General features: G+C 51.4%; 1 pseudogene; it reads left to right on the forward strand.

The window, feature by feature from the left end:
• Positions 1-18348: 18348 nt before the first annotated feature.
• On the forward strand, positions 18349-19169 carry LOC142419842 (feather keratin Cos2-3-like; annotated as a pseudogene).
• Positions 19170-23455: the final 4286 nt, after the last annotated feature.

Here is a 23455-nt window from a genome sequence, read left to right on the forward strand (position 1 = left end):
AATCTGGCCAGGAAAAAAAAACAGGAGCAATCGGGAGCACCCAGGACTCCTGCCAAAAGCCATTCTCTCCAACAACGGCCATCAGTGGATGCTGAGGGAAGCAGAAGAGCAAGACAAGCAGGTAGGATACTTCTGCTGAGCATCCACTCCTGTGTCCCAAGTCCCCGGGCGCGGACTTGGCTGAAATTGTCACACCCGTGCATGTCTCAACAGATTTCCTCACTGGCACACAGGCTGGGGAGACACGGACCCAGCCTCACTACAACTTGCAGCATGAAGTTGCCCTTCACTTTACAGACAGGCTCCATCCATCCCTTCAAGTACCCTCATGGAGAATCCTTGGCTGCTTGCACTGCCCTGGGCTCCAAGACACCACCACTGAGGCAAGCATGCTGTCTGGCCTGTTTGAAGCTCATCCAAGCAATGCCTGGAGAAAGGATCCTTTGCCAGTTGAAAATAGGGGCCTCTGCCTTTGCAGAAACCAGGTTTCCCTCTCTGCTTCTGAAGCCCAAGCACATGGACTTCAAACACTTGAGTGAGCTACTAGAGCCACACATCTTCCCTGGGGACCAGCTAGACAGAGAACTCTCCCGTCAGGGGACGGCTTTCAGCTTCAGCAAACCTCAGACCTTCAGCCCCTTAGGCAACCCAGCAATTCTCTTTCTGATTGCCTCTGACGCATGATCTTGGCAAATGTGTCTTTACAAGACATGCCCAAGCTTTCATCCCATCTCCAGGACTTCACCTACACAACAAAAGGCTCTGCACTTGGTGTGGAGGGAAATCCTCTACAACAGCTTACTAGCATAGGTCTGGAACCTATGGAGAAAAACCTGAGGGTTTTGGTCACCTCTACATCATTGTCTTACATCTGTGTTGAGCTCAAACGCCTGGCTCTGCGGGATGGCTTCTGAGTACAGGAAGAGATCCCCTTGGGGGGAAAGAGTGGAGAAGCTCAGAAGAAGCCCAAAGCCGATTCCAACGCCGATGCTTGATGCCGGTGCCAGTGCTGATGTTGATGACAATGCCTGGGGGCAGGGGAACTGCCCCGGGGCCCGTGGCTGGACGAGGCTGCGTGTGGCAAGGTGGCCCCGGCGAGCAGAGCAGCAGCGCCCCCTGGCGGGCCTGGCCGGAGCTGTCGTAGAATTACAGCATCATCGAATGCTTTGGGTTGGAAGGGACCTTGAAAGACCATCTAGTCCAACACCCCCGCCGTTGGCGGGGACATCTCTCACTAGATGAGCTTGCTCAAAGCCCCATCCAACCTGACCTTGAACACTTCCAATGATGGGGCATTTGTGTGCATGTATGCTTGTGACCACACACAGCTGTGTGACCCTAGGGATGGACATGTGTGTGCACCCTGTGTGTGTGGACGTGAGCATTTTTTCTTGTGCATCTGCCTGTACAAGGCTGTGCAATTCCTTCCATTCGCTTGTGATATCAACGGCTGAGAACAAGAGTCCAACTGAAACCTGCAGTGAAACTCTGGGCTGGCTCAGACATCCCACAGGGGCAAGTTACGGTGACTGTCTAGGTTTGCCCAGGACTGCTGCACTGTCCCTGCTGGATGTTATCTGGGAAACAGCTCCTGTGCTTGCAGTTGTGTTTGCTAGGAAGCGGGAGTGCTGACACTTCAGAATTTGACCCTCCCCATCTTCCAGCCCAGCCCAGGAGACAGGAGCAAAAGAAGGAGAGGTGGGAAAAGGCTAAAACCACTCTGTCAGCAGAGGAGGAGAAAGTGGAAGCCTGCCTGGAGAATCCCAGCAAGACTAAGTCTGCACAGCTACATCCCTAGCCTGGGACAGCTGAGCGGCGATGGCATCTGGCAGTGGCAGCCATCCCAGTCCCAGAGCTCAGGAGCTGGAGAGAGTGTCCACTGACTTCCTGGGAACAGGAAAGAACAGGACGAGAGCCTCCCTCTGGGTGCATATCTGCAGCCCAAAGCCAATGCCTGACACTTTTGCAAGGTGAAGAGGCTGTGGGGACCAATGGACTTGTGGGTGTGTGGGGGCCAGGGAGGGAAGAACTAGGGAGGAAGAAAGGGAGGGAGAGACCAGGGTGTGAGGTCCTCATGGATAGGAGCCTGGGTGTAGGGCTGAGGACTACAGGGCTGGAAGCAGCTGAGCCCCTCCCTGCAAACAGGGACACAAACCACCCCACCAGAGTGGCCTGCCTTGTTTTGTCTCTGCCTAGAAGTGCCCTCTTGAGCATGTCCTGTGGGTGGGGAGCCTGATCAGTGGTGTCCTCAAGTGAGCAGCCTACACCACAGCAGTAGTCCAGTGGGAGGCTGGCAACCCCATCAGACCCATAGCTCTTGGGGACGGATCTTCCTCCTAGTCTGCCTGGAGTTTTGCTGGGAGGCAGCTAGGCAGAAGATGACCTTGAAGGCTAGCACAATTTCCTGTGTAGAGGGGAGAGGGAAGCAGGAGAGAGGCACAGCAGGAAGAGAGGCTGGGGCTGCTTCCAAAGTGTCCCAATGGTGGCCAGAAGCTTTCCAAATTACTGCTTTTACCCGCAGAGGGGTTGGAGTGTCTTCTCCCTGTGGAAGGGGACCTACTGAACTGCTGCAGGAAAGTGCTAGACTTGCTGAAACGCCTCTGCCCCAAGCCTTGCTCAGGGGCTGGTTTGGCAGCAGAGACATGACGCGCTCTGTGACTCCGCACATCTTCAAACTCCTCACAAGCAAAGCCCAAGAGGGGAGGGAGGAAAAGCTACTGAGAGGGGAGGTAACTAACGCGACACAGACACGTGAACTGAAACGCTGTTACACAGACACAAAATCTCCTTTTCCTCTCAGCTGCTATTAGCGGGGGGAGGGGGGCGGGGGGGGGAGGGCGGGGCGGGGAGGGGGTCGGGGAGTGGCATTTGAGGAGAATGCATTTACTTGCAAATATACCTGGGAGCAAATCATTAGTTCAACCTCATTTCTGCGTGCAGACCTCAGCATTTGCAGCCTGCAGGAAGCTGGGCTGGTGGCAGACACACAATCCTCTGCTGCAGCATTGCTTCTTGCATAGGAGCTGGGAGGGCTGGTTCCAGACACCCCGGTCTCCCTGAAGGAGATCACAAAGACCACCAGGGAGATTGTCATGCATTCTTTGTTTCTATGAGTGGGGTAGATGAGAAAGCTGCTGAGGCTGGGGCTGAGGCTGGGGCTGTCTCCCCAGAGAACACAGGGGATGAGGGCCCATGGATGCCCCATGCTGGGAGCTGCCCGAGTAGAGCTTTTCTTTGTTTGCATTTGTTTTGTTTTATCGTTAGTCACGCAGATAGGAGAAGGAGAAGGTACAGCAGCTCTTTACATCAACTGCCATGGCTGAAGTTCAACAGAAAAATAACATAATGGAACCAGTTTTAAGATGTCTCTGTCTCAAGACGAGAGAAACCCAGTTGCTCTCAGGGAGGGTGGATGTGTCTCCTGTTCTTAATAGTGGTCAAGATGAACAAATCGCTAATATGTAAATGCAATGGCTCATGTATGTGCAGCTTGGACTTAACCAGACAGCAGAGCTTTCCATGCATGTTTACATCACTGACAGTAAGACAACTGCACCTTCATGTAGTGTGCTATGGGAACATTTAAGACCCTGTCTGCATAAATTTATGTCCGAAATGGACAGGAAGAATTACAGCACAGATAGGGGAGTTTCCTCAAGCCTGGGGATATCAAAATACTGTAACCAGATGTAACCAAAATGATTAGTTCGTTCTTTTGTAACTAAGCAACATAGAGATAGGAGCAGGGTAGACAATACTTTAATGTTGTGTTTGTACATCTGTGGCTATGGATATGCTACTATGCCCAAAGAGAATTGGATGAGGAGTAGTATGGACATCTTGCTATGTTCCCAGTACAGCCCCAGCCCATCTTGACGACGAGTCGAGGGTGGTTAGAATAATTGGTTTGTGTTAAGGGTGCCAAATCACTGTTAGGGACCATGCACCATGAAGAAGGGAAGCAAGTTACATAAGCAAGGTGATATTGCGCATGTCCAGAAGAAGGGGTCAACTAAAGGACACACCTGTATGACCACCAAGGACCACCAGAAACCCCCACGGAAGCTCCTCGGAGTTCAAGGACACATGCATAATGACCATGCAAAAATGAGAATTAGTTCTGGGAAATAGAATGACTATGCCTGATCATTTTGGGAAATCTGATGTATATGTATGTAATTGGACAATATAAGTTTTGGTTGATGTAACCTGCGGTATACACGCTAGGTGGACCGATCCCCCGTGCATCTGGCACCATAGTAAAGAATGCCTGCTTCTTAATACTACGTTGGTGTTAAGGAGTTTGACTGGAGTTTGATTTCCGATTTTGGTGACAGTTTTGGCAACCCAGATGGGACCCTGCTTCTGAATTTCAACGGATCTGAGGAATTGCAGGACCTCCAGCCGGCACCAAGGGATTCTTGGGGAGAATCTCCGATCCCCAGACCGAAGAATTCTGAGCAAGATCCCCTGGAACAAGGTAATAAGGCATTCTTTCTGAGTATACCGGTAACAAGGGTTGGTTGCCTACCTGTAAGGCACAGCGAAAGCTACGCAGGGTTGGGCTAAAAAAGGTACCTAAGGTAGCTACTCTCTGCTAGGCAAAAGCCTGTGGAGCTCTGGCTAAAGGTCGGGATTAGAGTCCCCAAAGGGGTTAGAGTCCCCAGCTGGCTATTGGTTTCTGAATTTTGGTCTGGATATTGGAACTACGGATTTATTGTGCGTTTGGATATAGTTTTTATGGTTTTGTGTTGTCATATTGGTTTTTGAATTTTGGTCTGAATATTGGAGCTATGACTTTGCTGTGTGTTTGGATATAGTCTCTATGGTTTTGTGTTGTATTATTTTATAATGGGAAGTCAGCAGTCGCTGGAAGGGGAGGAACCGAGTACATCCCTTCTAGGCTGTATATTAAGGCATTGGAAAACTCTAGGAGGAGATCCACTAACTCAGAAACAATTGATGGAATATTGTAATCATTGGTGGCCACTGTATACTTTGGATAGTGGGGAAAACTGGCCAAAGAATAGTACATTGAGGTATAATACCATCTTGCAATTAATGTTGGTTTGTAGGTGGGAGGGTAAATGAGATGAAATACCTTATGAGGTATTTATTTTTCGCTTTGAGAAATCATCCAGAGTGTCAAAACCAGTGTGGGATTATCCTGCAAGATTCTATGGTATTGACTTTGGAAAAAAACAGGGAAGGAATAAGAGTTTAAGATGATGCTGCTCTGCCTGTAGCATTGGGAAAAGGTGTTTGAAATGTGGAAAGGAGGAGGAGGGAAAGCAGGAATAGGTAGGGGAAGGGGAAGAGGAGGACCACCAGGAGGAGCAGCACCTCCGTTTAGACCTCCCCGGTTGGCAGAAGGTCGGTGTGCTGTTTGTAAGGAGAGGGGGCATTGGAAAAGGGAATGTCCCAAAGTGAGAGAATTGGATCTTTCGCTACAGGCAATTAAGCTGATGACTCTGAATGATGAGGACTGAAGGAGACCGGGGGAGTCAACCCCAGCTGAACGGCTGGTTACATTAAAGCTGGGGAATGATGAAGTAGAATTTTTAGTTGATACAGGGGCAGCATATTCAGTAGTAAATATATGTAAAGGGGGTTTAGTCACAAAACTGTAAGTGTTTTTGGGGCGACAGGGCAGAAGGAAAACCTGCCATTTTTACAACCTTCGAAATTCAAATTGGGAAAGCAATGGGTAACTCATCAATTTTTGTATATGCCAGAATGTCCATCGTCTTTGTTGGGAAGAGGTATATTGAGTAAATTGAATGCACAAAATAATTTTTTTTTTTTAAATGGGGAGATTCAGCTGTTAATACCTGAATCAAACGCTGTGGAAGCGAGAATTTTAATGTTACAGAACACACCAAGACTGAAGGAAGAAATTCCTGCAGAAGTGGAGGATACAGTAACACCCTTGGTATGGGCAAGTGGAATCCCAGGTCGGTCTAAATTGGCGGAACCAGTAAAAGTTGTTCTAAAACCTGGAAGCAAACCAGTAAGACAAAACCAGTATCCTATTAAGTGGGAAGCTAGAAAGGGGTTGGAAGAATTAATAACAAAATTTTTGAATGATGGATTATTGATAGAGTGTGAATCAGAATATAACACCCCAATATTGCCAGTGAAAAAGCAGAATCGCAAGGAATATGGGTTAGTTCAAGATTTAAGAGCCATCAATCAGATTGTTCAAGACATTCACCCAGTAGTAGCTAACCCATATACCTTGCTGAGGTCTTTAAAAGAAAAACATAAGTGGTTTACTGTACTTGATCTCAAGGATGCTTTCTTCTGCATACCTCTAGACAAAGATAGCCAGGCAATGTTTGCCTTTGAATGGGAAAGCCCCACCACTGGACGCAAGACCCAACTCACCTGGATGGTGCTACCTCAAGGATTCAAAAATAGTCCTACAATATTTGGTAATCAGTTGGCAAAGGAATTGGAAGTGTGGGAAAAAAGAAAATTCAGATGGAATAATATTGCAGTATGTAGATGACATCCTGATAGCAGCAGAGACTCAGGAAGACTGTTTACAAGTCACCATCAGCTTGTTGAATTTTTTGGGACAAGCAGGATACTGAGTATCAAAAATCAAGGCCCAGATTGGGAAAGAGACTGTGATACATTTAGGCTTTGAAATTTCACAAGGACAAAGAAGATTGGGAGCAGGCAGAAAGGAAGCAATTTGTGAAGTTCCAGAACCCAGAATGATACAGGAATTGCGGACATTTTTGGGTATGGTCAGGTGGTGTCAATGGTGGATCCTCAATTATGCAGCTTTGAAAGGATCCCAGGAGAATCACCTGTTGTGGACACCTGAGTGTCAGACAGCTTTTAAAAATCTGAAGAAGGCTTTGATGTCCACACCTGCGTTAGGACTCCCAGATTTAGCAAAGCCTTTTGAATTGTTTGTACATGAGCGATAACATCTTGCTTTGGGCGTGCTGACTCAAAAATTAAGAACTTGGAAACGGGCCGTTGGGTATTTTTCTAAGCAATTGGATAATGTCAGCAAGGGATGGCCTGGATGTTTGTGAGCTGTGGCAGCAACTGTACTCTTAATCCAAGAAGCAAGGAAACTAACCATGGGGCAGGAAATTACGGTTTGTGTCCCACATATGGTAATTTCTGTCTTGGAGCAAAAAGGGGGGCAATGGCTGTCCCCGAGCCGCATGCTCAAATACCAGGTCACTCGCTTGGAACAGGACGATGTGGAACTTAAAACTACAACAGCAGTGAATCCAGCAATGTTTTTGAGCTTGGAAGTGGGTGAGTCTTTACACCATGATTGTTTGCAAACTATTGAGCAGGTATATTCTAGCAGACAGGACCTGACGGACGAACCGCTGCCTAATGCTGATTTGGAGCTGTTAACAGATGGAAGCAGCTTTGTCTGAGATGGAAAACAAATGGCAGGGTATGCAGTGGTTATCACCACCCAAGTGATGAAAGCTGAAGCCCTCCCTGTGAATACATCAGCACAGAAAGCAGATTCACAGACATGGAGCTATCTGGAAGGAAAGAGGACTGCTGGCAGCTCAAGGATTGCCCATTAAATACAAGGAAGAAATTCTTCAACTCCTTCAGGACATCCAGCAGCCCAAGGAAGTAGCAGTAATGCATTGGCAGAACAGTTGAGAGCAGTAGAAAATGAGGATGGATGGTGAGTAACACCCACCCAGCAAGTCATAGCTACCCCACAAATAATGATAAAAATAGCGAGAAAAAAAAAGAGAAACACGTGGGGGAATTGAAGAGATGATTGTGGATTTACAGGAATCAAGATTGCTGTGTGCACATCCCAAATGTTACAGCTGCTTTGAATGCACAAATAGATGATACAAAGAGGGTGGCACAGCACACTCATGGTTTAAGGAGTGAAATGCAAACAAATTGGTCAGGCCAAATTTTGGGACCTTTTGGATTTTCTCTTAAAGGAGAGATAACTGAGTTGGTACAGACACTAATCATTTTGATTACAGTTGTTTTGATGATTTGTTTGGTTTATCAATGTTTAAAGAAGAATGGGTCAACTAAAGGACACACATGTATGACCCCCAAGGACCACCACAGACCCCCACGGAAGCTCCTCGGAGTTCAAGGACACATGCGTAATGACCATGCAAAAATGAGAATTAGTTCTGGGAAATAGAATGAATATGCCTGATCACTTCAGGAAATCTGATCTATATGTATGTAATCGGACAATATAAGTTTTGGTTGATGTAACCTGCGGTATACACGCTAGGTGGACCGATCCCCCGTGCATCTGGCACCGTAGTAAAGAATGCCTGCTTCTTAATACTACGTTGGTGTTAAGGAGTTTGATTTCCGATTTTGGTGACAATACCACATAGAATACAGTTTGTGATGGGGAAGGAAGCTTCATGAGCACAGCCTCGTTTCATGTGCCCAGCCTCAGCATTTGCAGTGAAGGGGAAATTCAAATTGTAACTGCTCAGCAATGGTAATTTGTGACCAAGGAATGGTCTGTCATGGAAGGCAAGAAGGCCCAAGTTCAGAAGGGGTTAAACTGGCTGGAAGCAGGGATGCCAGAGACAGAATGAATCCCTGTAGGGGAGTGAAGTTTCCCTTCTTTCTATCTCAGATAAGAAACAGTCTCACTATTGTCTTGTAATGATCCTGGAATGAGAAAGATCAGGAGCCACCTTTGGGCAGCAGAGCTGCATTGAGGGATGGACCCATGGCCGGGCTAAGGTGTCCCATGCAGCCACTTGGAGGATTGGTGTTGGTGCAAGAGTATATAACTAATTGGCTCCTGATGCATCTTTGCAGACCCCTTGTAGAACCACTTATGGCAGTAGGACTCTGCCCAAGGCGTTGTTCATTAATTATTTTTTTAAACTATTTAATCACAAACATGTGTTTAATTCATCTCAAGGGGTAACATAAAAATTCCCCTACAGCAGCCTGCTGCAAGTCTGGCTTGTCCCAGACACACAGTCCCCTGCTACTGTGGGAGCTCATCACTACGACACCACTCCCTGTGTAGGAGCGGCAGAGGATCATAGATCCCCCTAAGTCCCTTGAGGAGACTGCAAGGAGCCCAGGGGCTTGTAAGGCTTCATTTGTATGTTGGTTCCTTTGCTTATTGGTTATGAACATGGAGAGTTCCAGGGCCTTTGGCAATTGGGGCTGCTCTGTGTGGTTTGCTCTGCCCCTCAGGCACAGACTTTGCACTGGGACTGGCTGAACATGTGGAGATAACCTGGTGGCTTGACTCAAATCCAGTTTAATTCCTTACTGATTAAAGAAAGGAAAAAGCTCACAAATCCTGTCAAAATGCCCTCTAGGGGCCTCTGGGTGGGGTCGGCCAGTCGTTGATTTACCTAATTAGTCATGGCCTTGCAGGAATTTACTAACACTGAGTCTGAGGGGCTGTAATCAAGCCCCTGACATCCTGGTTTCCAGGAGGCTCTGCCCTACAGTCAGGGTCAGCCATCTCCACAGTCACTGACACTGGACCTTTCCAGAAAGATGATCTTACCCTGCAGATCCCTGGGTGCAGAGGGGAAGCAGCACTGCTAGGGGAGAGCTGAGGGCTCCTTGCCCCAAGCTCAGCCTTGCACAGACACATGCCCTCCTTCCCCTGGCTTGTTGCACAGCCAAGGAGCTCCCTGCACCACAGTGTCTTGCACAGCACAGAGGAACAAGGCACTGTCAGACAGCTCGACTTCCTCCACCCGCAGGAGGCTGTACTTCCCTGTGGTGTTCAGCAACATGGTGAGATGGCCGGTGTGCTTGGAGCCAGCTGCTGGCTGATATGAGCCAGGCCGGGGAACTTGTCCTTTCCTCTGCTGGTGTTATCCCACAAGTGTGAGGTTGTTTACCCCGTGTGCGAGATGCCAATATACACACAGGGCAGAGGTATTTTATTTCACGTCTGCGCAGAGATGGGTCCTAGGTCGTAGCTCCACAAAGCCAGCACAAAGTTTTGGTCATACAGGTACAGTATTTATTCAGTCTAGTTATGCATATGCATAAGTCATTACACAAAGCAGTTTTCTATCGGTCTACATTTCTCTTATTGCAGCTTAAAGCTACAGTGCTACTTTAATATTCTGCGCATGCTCAAAGGTGAGGGGTCTCTGCTTGGGCCGGGGTCTCCAGCTCAAGGGGTGTGACTTTTAGTATTATAATGGGGATAGTTTGAGTGAGGGTGCTTCTTCTCACACTCCTACTAGTAGTTTCAGATTGTTCCCAAAACATCTTAATTAGCTTACATATTTCTCCAGGATGTGCTTTACTCCCAAGGATAGTAATTCTTGTTTAGACGTTCCGCTTTCCAGCCTGAATGCCCCTTATCAGCTTTTCCTAAGCCTTGGCCTTCCACCAGCTCCTGTTAGACTATGCTGTTAGACTACACTGGTATCAGAGCAAGCCCTGAAAGTATGAGGTCTGGTATGTGCAGGTTGTTTGGAAGGTGTCTCTCTGCTCTACTGTGATTTGTCTTTCTTGCTGGGTGACAGTGGTCTGCCCCATGCTGCCTGGAAGAAAGTGAAGATCAGCAGCTGTGCTCTGGGACAGGCTGCAGGAAGCAAATCAGGAGTGGATGCAAAACCCAGGCAGAGAAGACTCCCTGTCCCTTGCCCTGCAGCAGAATTCCTGAGGCCTGGGGACAGCCAGGTGGAGATTAGTTTGGGGCAGGAGCTTGGAGCTCTCAGGCCAGCATGGACCCTGAGGAGCACTTGAAGGTGCCTGTGACCACGACATCCCCTTCTCCTGTTGGTGTGGAGCTTGAACTCCTGACTCTATGGGATGACTTTGTAATGCTAGCTGGAACGTTTTGAAATCTTTGTGAAAGCCTGTAGCTGTAGGACACAGTTTGAAGTATATATGAGCTCTAACAAAGTAATGACATGAGAAACACCCACTGTTTTTTCTTTTCTATGTCACGTTTTGCATTAGCAATTCAGCCCTGGAGTCCCTGTGTTTCCAGAGCAGAGGAAAGCACCTGCTCAGGGTTCCCTTGGCTGTCCTAGTGGGGTAAGGCAGAAGCCCGAGAAGAGGCCCTGTATGTTCCATGTCAGCAGTGGCCAGTCCCTGCAGCAGGACCGAGGGCTGTGCGGCTGCTTGTGGGCAGTAGGATCTCTGCTGCCCGCCCCCCTGTGCAGAGCAGAAAGGCGCTGCTCCTCGCCGGGAGCCAGCGGGGCCGGCGGCTGGAATCCCTCCTTCCCGGGCACGGCCGGGGACCGCGACCTCTCCCGTCCCGATTCATTACCGGCCTCCTCCACTGTGGCGGGGAATTTTTCTGCGTCCCAGTGGGAGTGCGGGGAACGAGAGCGGGTGAGGGGAGGGAGAAGGTTTCTGCTCGGTGGGCTCCCGGGGCACAGTGGCTGAGAAGCCTCGACGGGCCCGATGCCAGTGCCGGTACCGGGGCCGGGCGGGGCGAGCCGACCCCGGCAGGCGGAGCGGCAGCGCCCCCTGGCGGGCCCGGTGGGCGCTGTCCCGCCGACCCTGACACACACGCCCGGTCCCGCCCACGGCGGTTCGTGCCCGGCCGCAGCCCCGGCTCCTCTCGCCGTGTCTCCCACGGCGCAGTAATACACCGCCGCGTCCCCGCGCCGGGGCCCGGCGAGCCACAGGGAGCTGGACCGGCGGTCTGCCGCCACCGACAGCCGCCCCGGCGGGTCCGGCAGCTCTTTGGACCCTTTGTTACTGCTCACGAGGAACTTGGGGCCTCGGCCCGGGAGTTGCCGGTACCAGTGGATGAAGTCGTAAGACTGTATGTTGGGGTGTGAGCAATTGATGCTGATGCTGGTGCCTTCGGTGGTCTCTGCCGACATGTCCTGCTGCACCTGGGCTCTGCCCGCAGCCACTGCCAAGGACAAAAAGAACAATTAATCGTCAAAACCTGCCTTCTGCCCAGCACTGCCTCTTGTTTCCCAGAACAAATCCCGCAGAAGCCGTCAGGAACAGCTGTCAGGAACAGCAGCCAGAGATGATGAGGAGAAGAGTTTCCAGAGGATGTCAGCATGTGCACTAATGGAAGTGTCCATTAATAATTGGTGGAGAGATGAATGCCTGAATGGTAGCTGGAAGGGTGGAGTCACTGAAGAAAAAAAGAGGGGCAAAGGCAAGAAAGAAAGCAGCAAGAGGGAAGGAATGACTGCATGAGTTATATGGAAAGACACGGAGGAAAGGAAGGAAACAGGGAGGTTTGGACAAAGAATAGAGCAATGAGTTTTCTGAGGGAATGTGGGATGGTAGCGGAGGGAGGGATGGACGGGGGGATGGTTTGGGAGCAGAGGTCCGTGAAGAAGCCAAAGGCGTCTGAAGCCTCCAGGAATGAGCGGGGACAACCCCAGGATCATCCCCGCCCCCCCTTCACCGCCGCCAGCCCCACGCACCCAGGAGCACCGCGGCCAGCCCCGCCAGTCCTGCGCCCCGGTACCGCCGCATCCCGCCGCGCCGCCGTCCACACTTCGCTGTCCCCCGCCAGCCCCGCTCTCTGCGCCGGCCGCGGCGCCTCCTCTCCGCCGCCTCTTCTCCTCCCGGTGCTGCCAGCTCCGCCCCGGGGCTGAGCCCTGCGCCCTGCGCTGGCGGCGGGGCCGGGGCGGGCGGGCCGGGAGCAGAGCGGGCCGGAGAGCGCGGCGCTGCCGAGCCCTGGTCCGCCCGCGCTGCCCGGCGCAGACTGGGGCGGGACGAGCCGCCGTCGCGGGGGGACCCGGCGCTGCCGTAGCTCAGGAAACCCTGGGACAAGGCACCCCGAAAGCACACCGAACCCTTCCCGAGCCCCTCAGGCTGGTGCTGCCCTTGCAGCCGGTACCGCCGGCCGAGCGGCCCGTGAAAGGCCGGCAGCGGCCCGGGAACAGCGGCTGGGGCCAGCAGGAACGCCGTGCCGCGGCAGAGAGCGGCCCGAGCGAAGCTGGGCGCAGCGACACTGGATGCGCGGGAGTGCGGGCAGAGGCTGTCCCCGGCATGGGCACCTCGGCCACGGGGACGCTGCTGCCCTGAAGGAGCCAAAGGGGAGGGGGATCGGCACAGCAATAGCGCGTGGCAGGAAGCTTTGGAAGTTAAGTGCTTGCTATTTTGACAGTACTCTTATTTCCTCAAAATGTCTCATTGGAAAAGTGGACGTTTAAAACTAGATCTGGAAGGAAAGGGCACGGGATTTTGCTGGATGCTCTCATCCATCAATATAAAAGGGAAGGTAAGCTATCGGGTGAAGTCTCCAGGGGATACCATGCAGGTGTCGAGTCTCAGGGAACCACGCAGGAAGAACCAAGTGCTGAAGGGCAGTTCTCAGGGCAAGGAGGGTGAGTAGGGCAGGAGGCTGTGGGAGCAGGGGAGATGGAACAAGTAGAGGGGGAGAAGCTGAATGTATAAGAGGAGAAATCCGTGCTGCTGGGAGAGAAACAGCACCCTTCTGGAGTCAGATGGATCCTTCCTCCCTCTCAAACACAAGAACAAACGCAGCCCTCCTTTCCTGCACTTTCTCAGGCAGCTTCTCTCCCCAGCTGGCATCATGACTCACAAGCCCCTGATCCTTCCTCCTCTTCCTCCGTGCACAAGTGTCTCATGTAGAGGGAAAATACCCACTGACTCTGGCCCAGTCCCCTCCCACCAGACAACCTGGTGAGGTCAGCTTTCATCTCCTGATTCTTCAGGGTGAACAGGAGGGGATTCAACAGGGGCATCTTTGTGGTGCAGAAGTCAGCAGCCATGCTGTGCACAGGGTTCTGGGATCCTGTCCTCAGGTACATGAGACCTCAGGCACCTAATAGCTGGCCTCTACATTGAGGTAGGCTGTGCAGATGGAGAAGGTATGACACTTGCCTAAGGCAGAGTGGACCCTCAGGACGGATGAGATGATGCACACATAGGAGGTGAGGAGGGGGGTGAAATGGGTCATAGTGATGAACCCCATGTCATGGAAGATCACCACCCTTGAGTGGTGACCAACAATGAGTTGAGGTTGGTGGCCCCACCAACTGGCCTTAGCACAGTTTGGATGTCACAGGAGGTGGATGGAGCCAAAGCTAATGTTCACTCTATCCATTCAGATAGGCATGGGGAAAGGAGTAGGGATCCACACGAGGAATCTGTGGAAGGAGGGATGGGGCTGCCATTCAGTGTTTAGCATCTCAGGTCTGGGAGCACGGCCAGGGTGGGGAAGTGCCCAGAGTTCCCCAGAGCAGAGATTTCCAGGTTACCTCGTGCACCTCCATGAACACCAAGGGCAGAGCTTGGCTAGCCCTGTGCCCCAGCCAGGGGGAGAGGCATCAGGTCCCTTGCTTGGATTGTCCCTTGCACTCCACAAGAGCTGCAGGAGTGTTCAAGGTTGTGCATGGGCAGGTGGTAACTCAGATGTCTGTGACAAGAGGTACCTGCCATTGCAGTGGGCTTAGGTGTACCAAGCAACTCAGACTCCTTCCCCAGATTAAATAGGTCTCCCCTTGACCACCAAAGAAGCCCAGAGCCTGCCCCATGCACCCAGGAGCACCACGGCCAACCCTGCCAGCCCTGCACCCTGGCACTGTCATATCCCACTGCTCTGCCACTGCTGCCCAGAGTCTCACCCGGGCTAAGAGTGCTCAGTGGCTCTGCATGGGCAGATCACTGTCTCCCTGTGCTACAGCAAGGACACCTCAGCAAGAATAAGCGTGCACTGTGCCAGGTGCAGTCTGGGAAAGCTGCAGGGCCCTGACCCAGGAGATGGACCAGCTTCCCAGAGCTGCCTCTGAGCTCAGGGGCTGCAAACAGCAGCCACTGATTTCCTGTGGTTGGGAGTGAGGAGGCTGAGAGCCTCCCTTCAGCTGCCTCTCTGCAGTCTCAGTACAATGCCTAAAAGTTGTGTTGTGGCAAAGGGGATGTGAGGACACATGTGCCCATCATGGGTGTGTAGGGCTCAAGGAGGGCAGGGGCAGAATAGGAATCACAGAGTCAGAATGCAGGTGAGAAGGGACCAGCAGAGGTCATCTCGATCACCTCTCTGCTCGGAACAGATCCCATGAAATCAGGTTGCTCAAGGTCACATTCAGTCCATCCTTGAACACCTCCCAGGATGCAGATTGCAGAACCTCCTTGGGAAACACATTCATTTTCTAATTGTTTCTTTTAACATTGTTCTGGTTTCAGCTGAGATAGAGTTAATTTTCAGCTGAGATAGAGTTTATAGTGGCTGATATGGGGCTATGTTTTGGATTTGTACTGAAAACAGTGTTGATAATACAGAGATGTTTTAGTTGTTGCTGCACTAGTCCAGGACTTTTCAGCTGCCCATGCTCTGCCAAGTGCAGAAGAAGTTGGGAGGGGACACAGCCAGGATAGTTGATCCAAACTGACCAAAGGGCTATTCCATACCATATGACGTCGTGCTCAGTATATAAAGCTGGGGAAGAAGAAGGAACGGGGGGACGTTCGGAGTGATGGCGTTTGTCTTCCCAAGGAAAAAGTTACGCGTGATTCAGCCCTGCTATCCTGGAGACGGCTGAACACCTGCCTGCTGATGGGAAGTAGTGAATGAATTCCTTATTTTGCTGTGCTTGCGTGCGTGGCTTTCGTTTTACTTGTTAAACTGTCTTTATCTCAACCCTCGAGTTTTCTCACTTTTACTCTTCTGATTTTCTCCCCCATCCCACCGAGGGGGAGTGAGCGAGCAGCTGTGTGGTTCTTAGTTGCCGGCTGGGCTTAAACCACGACAAACCTATTACTTAATCAGAACTCCCCATGTTCTACCTTCTGGGCACTTCCAGAGATTAGGTCCATCTTCTCTGTCTCCTCTGAAAAAGTAGTTGTAGAAAGCAAAAGGTCTCCCTTGAGACATGTCTTCTCCAAGATGGGCAGGCCCACTTCTCTCAGCCTCTCCTCACATGTCATGTTTGTCAGCCCCCTAATTGACTTGGTGGCCTTTGTTGGTCTCGCTTCAGTATGTCAATATCCTTGCTGAACTAGGGACCCCCAACCTGGATGCAGTACTCCACACGTGGTCTCACAAGGGCCAGAGGGGCCGGGTCATTTTCCTGGACCTGCTGGCAACACTTGGACTAACACGGCTCAGGATGGCAGTGGTTGGTCCTGTTTGCTGCAAAGGCACACTGCTGTCTCATGTTCAGCTGGGTGTCTCCCAAAACCCAACATCCTTTTCTGTGGACCTGCTTCCTAGGCAGCCAGTCCACAGCCTGCATGCCTGCATGGGCTGGTTCTTCCTCCAGATGCAAAACCTCACCCTTGCTCTTTTTGGCCTTCATGAGGTTCCAGTCAGCCCATTTCTCCAGCCTGTCCAGCTCCTCTGAATAGGAGCCCTGTCTGACAGTTATGGCCCCTTGCCCTCAATGGGTGTTATCCGTAAGCTTGCTGGGAGTTCCCCACCGCCCACTACTCGTGGCATTCATGAAAACATTAAACTGTATTGGTCCTATTACTGACCCCCACTACTAGATCACACTAGTAAGTGTTGGTTACCTGGGCTTTGCACCATGGTCACAACTCTCTAAGCCTAGTAGTCCAGCCATTTTTCCACCCACCTTGTCATCCTCTAACTGAACCCGTTCATCTCCAATTTGGTCATAAAAGAAGAACAGGAGAGGCTGTCAAAGATCTTGCTAAATTCTAGGTACTCACCTCCCCTGCACTTCCCGTTTTCCACAGTACCCGTTACCTCATGAGAAAGCAATGACTTTGGCCCTGAGATACACTGGAGCCTCAGGTCAAAAGCAGACCCTCAAAGAGGGAAATCAGCCCTGGCTGAGCTCTCCCGGAAGAGCTCCGTGGCACTGATCTCACTGAGGACACTAAAGGGAAGGGAGAAAGCACTCAACTGCACTGCCTCCAAGCTCGACCTGAGTCCAGGCAGACAGACATTCAGGCAGGGAGATTGGCTTAGAAAATTTTACCCACTGTGCAGAGCCCTTGTTGAAAGAGGGTCTATACAGGAGAGCCCTACGGGACAGCAGCTGGCTTTGCAGTCTTGAATCCAATGTCCCTTCCCTCCCAGGTGTAGTTGCTGAGCACTCAGACTTAGATTCCAGTGTGGGACATGAAGGGCCTTGTCATCTGTAGTCCAAGGCAGTCACCATTTCTTTGGCTTTCCTGTGCAAGCCACAGGGTCTGTCCTTCCACTCACAGCACAGCAATACTAGGCTTCATGTTAATGTAATTCAGTACCTGCTTGATTCAAGGTCTCAGCCCTTGCCTGATGCGGTACCGGGTCAATGAACTGCACAAGTACATTAGGCATTGACATGGATGTGAGAGAGGGCTGTGCCCCACCCGAGACACCACCAACACTGCATTGGAAGCAGATCCACTCAGGGATGGCCAGCACATGGTTGGCAGGGTTCCTCAGCCTTTCTCCTTGTCCATAAAACAATTCCCATTCTTTTGAACTCTCTATCACTGGAGAGAGCAGCTGTGTCCTGGCCTGGAGAGGCAGGGAGGGGAGACTGCCAGCCATGCTGAGGTACTCCCAAGATTGTTACACTGAATTAAACTCAGGATCCAAACTGGAGTGAAACCACCCTTGTTGGGGCCTGAAATTGGCAGCAGCAGAGTGTGAGCTTTGGAGGGGCAGGAAAAGGAGGGCTCAGGAAGCAGGGGCTGCATTTCAGGGCCTCTTCCGTGGACAGGTCTCTAGCAGGCTGGTGCTCAGCTGCACTCAGCCTCCTCGTGACCCTGGGAATCTGCTGCTCTGTGGTGCTCATGGACAGAGCAGTGGAGAGTGCCTCTGCCATGAACAGCACATTACCTCCTAATGACGGGCACTCAAGGATACAAAAACACACAGAGGCTCATGCACACGGGCTTGCAATTATACACAAATTTGTGCTCCAACATGCATCCACACAATCCTGGCTGCTTACAAGTATGCACAAGACAAGAACACACATGGGAACACCATGAACCATGGACTCTGCTGAAGACCCCTGGGGACTGGGCAGTGCTAGGCAGGATGGGGTCAAAACCTAGGAGCACAATGCCCACACCTGGGGAGGCAACAAGAAGTGACCATCGTGGTGAGCTGAGGAGGGAGGGAAAGACAAGGACATGGCACGTCCTAATGCATGGGAGCCCATGGCGTCCAGCTGAGGAATGCTGGAGCTTCTTCCTGAGAACAACACTTCAAACAGCCCCACCAGAGTGACCCAGGCTGATGTCAGTTGCCTGCTCTGGACCTGTCCAGCACTTGAGCTGAGTCTTCTGCCTGCACTGCTGCATTCCTGTGCTACAAATGCTGGGGCCTTTCATCCCAGTACTCAGAAGCAGCCTTCTTTGGGGAATGGGCATGGCACAAACCTGGAAATGAAAAGGCAGCAGTGCAGAAAATCAAAGCACAGCCCATATCATTAATTGCGAGGGTTTGGATTCAAGATGAACTTGTCAGAAAACTGTTATATCTGCAAAGGGTGGCTCTGGGCCTGCGGCAATGAAGGGCAGGTATAAAAGGCAGCCCAAGTCCCTGGTCTCTCATCTTCTTCTCTTGCCTCCTTCTCCTTTGGAACCAGCTGAGTCTGAAGCCTCTTCTCCTCCTCTTCCAAAATGAGATCTCTCCTCAGTGGACCTCTCAGCTGATACTGGCTCTGCCTTGTGTTGGGGTTTGGAGCATCTTGTCTTGATAGAGGGAAGCGGGGAGAAGGTCTGCTTAGAGAGACGCTGGGACGTGGCTGAGTGGGCTTCTGTTTTATGAAATAGGAGGAAGCCTCCTTGGGTCAGGCTGCTGTTTATAGGGCGACAAAGACCGTGTGGCTCCTGGCACAGCTTCCAGCTCCCTGCTCAGTAGTGGCCTTGGCTCCTTTGTGATTGTGTAACCAGGCTGCTCCTCACCCATCTTTGTGCTCTGCTTCCTCCCTGCCCTCTCTCCCAGGTGCATCTCCAGCGCAGAGACATGTCGTGTTATGACCAATGCCTGCCATGCCAGCCCTGTGGCCCGACCCCGCTGGCCAACAGCTGCAATGAGCCCTGTGTCAGGCAGTGCCACAACTCCACCGTTGTCATCCAGCCCTCTCCCATGGTGGTGTGACCTGCCCGGCCCCATCCTCAGGTCCTTCCCACAGAACACCGTTGTGGGATCGTCCACCTCTGCTGCTGTTGGCAACATCCTCAGCTGTGATGGAGTGCCCATCACCTCTGGGTGCTGTGACCTCCCTGGCATTTCCAGCTGCTACTATGGCAGAAGGTGTCTCCCCTGCTAAAGATGCTGGGAAAGCCCCAGGGAGACACCTTGAGGAACTCAGAACATGGTGCTGGGCAGAGGATCGAGAGTTTGGATGGTTTTCACTATAGATGAATGGCTTTGCCTTTCTCTTCCTTTTCTTTGTTTGCTTCCGTTCCCATTGGCAACAAGGTCCCACCGAGGCCAGCCTGGTAGGGACCATCTGTCTCTTCTCCCTCTATGGGGCAGGCACACATACATCACGTAGAAACTTCTCCACAGCCAAGGACTGCAGACTCTCAGTTGCCTCTGGGGCTCCCTGCACTGCTGTCCTCCACTTGGAGTGACTTTCTTTCTCTCTTTGTATTCATTAATGTTCTGCTGCATTCAAGCCTGGCTTTTCAGTCCATGTGGTCCTTCCGTCTGTGGACACTTCCCAAAGTGTCTCCCAAAGGAGAAGGGTGTTGCTCTGGGGTGGAAAGGGGTGAGGGCAGAAGGAGACCCTTCTCCATTCACAGAAGAATGGGAGGTTGGGACAGCCTGCAGTGGCTCCTCTTTTGGGCACCATCCCTTAGAGCTGAGGAAGACATCCCTGGCTGCTCTGCTGCAAGTGACCATCAGCCCTTGCCTTGCTGTGTCTCTGCCCACAAATGTCCAGAGAGGGAGGAGGCCCTGAGGGGTCAGCAGCCCCATGAGCTCTTGAGGAAGGGTGTTCCTCTTGCTATGGCCAGAGCTTTGCTGAGGTGGCAGGAGGTAGATGTGGGGATGCAGAAGATGATTTGCTTTGCAGAATGGCAGGAGTGGTAAAGCAGGGAACAGCTTTTGGGATGGCCCACAGCTGCTACTCCACCTTCCTCTCCCCTCCACCACCCAATCTAGGGGTCATGGCCAGCATGCATTTGCAGGAGTAGCAGGGAAACGTCACTCGTGCCACTGAATGCGTTGAGGCTGGGAATTGGAGCTAAGTGTGTGGGAGCTGAGAGCAGTCAGCACAGAAATGGGGACAGTGAAACGGTGTATTTCTGAGGGAAAGGAAATTGCTCTGATACAGAGCGTGCAGGTGAATGTGAAGATCAGTAAGGACGAGGGAACTGGGTGCACTTCCCAAGAGAGCTGCAGGCAGGTGTAGAGCTCTTGACTGCTTCATTGGTCCCCGCAGAGAGTTTGTGCTCAGGAATTGGCTGCCATTGTGGGGGGAGAGGATTCTTTGACATGGAAATCTCATCCCTTCTGATCGGTGAAAATGTCTCTCGGTAACTACTATAGTCTCATACCTTATTTTGTGCATGAAAATCTAGGTGTCTTGACAGAAGTGTACAAGTGGAAGAATGGAAATTCCCACACCAATGTCCTCCACCCACAGGGAATTATGGCTCATAAAGCATATCTCAGAATGCCTGAAGGCCACAAGCTTTATAAGGGCATTTCACTTGCATGTCTGAAATCCTTTTTCCCTCATCATACCATTAATAACCATCATCAACAGCAGCGCAGTTGGACTTCCTAACCCTACCACACTAAACCTCGAAATAAGCAGAAGGTACCTCAGCTCCTGCTCGGTGTCAGTGATTACAGTACCTGGGTGTCCTTGCCTGTATCTAAAAGTGCGGCAAGAGGTTCTCACGTGAACATCTTTCTGTTTCACAGCAGAAATGATGACTAGAGCTGTTATATTTTATGAAAATCCTCTAAAAGCGTGACTGACCAAAACCCGGTAACCCTTTCTTGGGCAGGAGCTGCGTGGCACGCTGTGCCCTGACTGTAGCCGCCTATTTGACAGGATATACCTTAGGACTCCTACCATCTGAAGGACACAGGATCATCTATATTGCCTTCTCTTTCTTCATAGTCTTAGGTGAAGAAATGGCATTTTAAACGATACTTTACAGAGCGTGAGTGCCTTTCTTACAGGAATCAAAACAAACCAGCAGCTCCCGGTGCAAGACATTTTGGTGTAGTCGGCAGGTCCCAGTGGGAAACGCCTTTGTAGAGAAAGGATAGTGAAGAAGAGATAGACTGAATGCCTGGCTGGCCCTGCGCACAGCTGTGAGGGGGCTGTCACAAGACACTTGGCCCAGGTGGTTTTCCTGGTGAATTGAGAAAGTGAGGAGGAATTAGCTGAATGTCCCAGCCCACCTGAAGTATTAACTTGTTTCAAGAAGCAGAGGGTAGAGCAGGGAAAAGGCAAGGAAAACTTGTGCTGAACTCGTGGTTGTTACTAACTTTCTTGAAGTGGACATGGGGATGATTGGAGCTGAAACACTGGGCTCACGTGAGATGCAGGTGCAGCAGCTCAAAGGGATCTGGGCAGCAAATGGCGGGGTAGGGGCATGGAGCAGGGGGCACACAGGCTGGCATCCCCCCTTCCCTTCAAACAAGCCCAGGGAAGGGATGTCCCGTCTTCAGCATGAGGACAGGGATGGGGACAGGGACGGGCATGGGCAGGAATGAACATAGCCCTTGTGTTCTGCTTGTAACACTGTGGAGCCAGCGTCATAAGCAATGGGTTATGGCTCTGCTAGATACCAGGGCAGAGGTAACCCTAATTCATGGAAATCTGCCCCATTACCCCCAGAATAAAGTGATGAATGCTAACAAAACCAGGGTGAGGGAGGGGCAGAAGAGTTGTCCCAAAAAGACTTTCTAATCTTGCACCCAGGAGAGTACTCACCGCTTACAGCTTGGGGTGGGCTCCAAGAGTGCCCCAATACATCACAGGCCACGATCTGTTAGCAGGAAAGACTTTTAATATCCAGTGGGGGAAAATATTCCTTCCATATCTGCTCAGCTCACAGTGGGGAGGATTGTGCCCCCCACATTGTGCAGGCCCCTCCCTCCAGGACTGTAGTCTCCGAGCAGGACCGGCTGCCCCGGGGCATGCTGACACCCCTCCAACTAGTAAAACATTGTCAGAAGCTGGGGTTGTCCAGCAGACACACTGCCTGTCAAGAACCCCGTCTGGCCTGTAAAGCAAGCAGCTGCGTCCTGGCACAGGACCGTAGGTTACCGGCTTTTGGGCACAGCCATCTGCATGGGACTGTGGTTGCTCCCCATAGCGTCAACCTGCCAGAGCAGCCAGAGGCTGCTGATGTGTGTTTGCTGTGCTGCCTCAGGGGCACGGGCACAGCCCCCTGCCTTCCCAGGAGGCCTGTGACCCAGCACTAGGAGGAGTGCAGCCTGTCCCCAAGGTGTGAGCTGTCCCCTTAAGCTGGTGACAACCTGCTGACTGCACCTACCCAGCAAGATGTTGAGGAGGCACAAGGGAAATGTCGTGGACACTACGAGAGAGCACAGCTGAGAAATGAGTCCGTAAAAAGCACAACAATCCAGCACTGCAAAATGGGAACAGCATACTTCCATGCAGGCAAAGCCATGTCCCCACCAAATCAGTGCAGGAGAAAACAGACCAAACAGGATTGACAGACATGACCAACCCTCACCTGGAGCTGTTAAGCACTGCCTGTGCTCAGAAAGCCCCACCACACAAACACCCCAGCCCTGAGCAGCCACGCTGTGCCTAGTTCACAGACCTAGATCAGCCAGATATGTTAAGGGAGGGAGGTGGTGGAAGGCTGCAACCTTTCCTCCAGCTCAGCAAAATGGTGGAAGGCTGCAACCTTTCCTCCAGCTCAGCAAAATGGGTGGGGACAGCAGTCAGCATGCAGAGCTAATGGCTGCATTCAGGGTACTAGAGGAGACACCCCCACTTCCAAGTTGTCCATGAAATTCAATCCTTTGTTTTATCTCATGCAGAACCATTATGTGGAGCCTCACATGACTGCTTCCCCTCACAGCATGCCATGCAGCAACAAGTATGAACTGCTGGAAGCCCCCGCCGTCCAGCCACACCAAAGCTCCTCTTTGTCTTCTACAACACACAGGGAACTGGACTGTTGCGTGGTCTCTGCACCATCATTGTTTTATAGGGCATGGGACAAGGGGGACAGGACATCTCTGGTACTTCCAGCCGTAATATGACTCCTATTCTACGCTTGCTCTCTTTGCTTTATTTGTCTGTGATGTATGGACCTTGACTGGCTGCCAGGTGTTCACCAAGCCGCTCTATCACTCCCTCTCCATCAAGAGGACAGGGGAAGAAAAATATGATGAAAAGCTCGTGGGTCAAGGTAAGGACAGGGAGATTGCTTACCAATTACTGTCATGGGAAAAACAGGCTCAACCTGGGGAAATTAATTTAATTTATTGCCAACTAACTGCAAGAGAGTAGGATAGTGAAAAAGAAAACAAAACTAAAACCACTTCACCCCACCCCTCCCTTCTTCCCAAGCTCAACTTCATTCCTAAATCTTTTACTTCCTCCCCAAA

Source organism: Mycteria americana, chromosome 22, assembly GCF_035582795.1.
Source record: "Mycteria americana isolate JAX WOST 10 ecotype Jacksonville Zoo and Gardens chromosome 22, USCA_MyAme_1.0, whole genome shotgun sequence".
Taxonomy (NCBI): Eukaryota; Metazoa; Chordata; class Aves; order Ciconiiformes; family Ciconiidae; genus Mycteria; species Mycteria americana.